The sequence below is a fragment of the Myotis brandtii genome, unplaced genomic scaffold (assembly GCF_000412655.1).
Source record: "Myotis brandtii unplaced genomic scaffold, ASM41265v1 scaffold61, whole genome shotgun sequence".
NCBI classification, from domain to species: domain Eukaryota; kingdom Metazoa; phylum Chordata; class Mammalia; order Chiroptera; family Vespertilionidae; genus Myotis; species Myotis brandtii.
Window position 1 is genome coordinate 3,373,477 of NW_005370318.1, and position 601 is coordinate 3,374,077.

A 601-nucleotide genomic window follows, 5' to 3' on the forward strand; every position below is an offset into this window, starting at 1 on the left:
TCGGGGGGGGCGGGGTTTTGGGGGGGGTCTGGGTTGGGGGTGGGTAGAGGGGAGGGTTCCGGGTCAGGAGCTGGGTTCTGAGGAGCTGTGAGGGAAGGGTCTATAAATCAGACAGGGTGTGGGAGGGTCTTAGTGGGTGGTCTTCACGAGTGATGATGGGGGGCGGGGATGGATAGAGCTGGGTACTTCTTCAGGGTAGGAGCATGAAGGGAGAGGGAAGGTGGTCGATTTGGGTCTCCATAAGGGTTAGGTCTAGGTCTCTAGTATCAGACTGTTGGGTTCAGGGGCTGGTGGGAAGGTGGGAAATTAGTCTAGGACTCTGGGAATGGAAAAGGAGGCAAAGCGTTGGGAGGGGGGTCACAGTGAGGACATGGAGGAACCAGGAGAGGACTATTAGAAGCTATAGGTCACCAGGATGAGACTGGGGTGTGAAGGGGGATATCCAAGCTGAGCACAGCTGAGGGGACGGAGAGAAAATCTACCGTGGGAGAGTTTGATGGGGACCAATATCCCGAGCAAGGAATGAATGTCCAGGGGGCCTGAGAGGCGGGGATAGTCTTTCAGGACATTAAGGGTGGGCTGGGCAGTCTTGGTGGGAGGA

The 601-nt window shown here is 56.7% G+C and overlaps 1 protein-coding gene across 1 annotated transcript in view; it reads right to left on the reverse strand.

Annotated features, from left to right (window-relative positions):
- Positions 1-601, reverse strand: part of XKR7 (XK, Kell blood group complex subunit-related family, member 7) — a 28,565-nt gene that overhangs the window by 1,613 nt on the left and 26,351 nt on the right. The gene's annotated exons all lie outside the window — the stretch shown is intronic.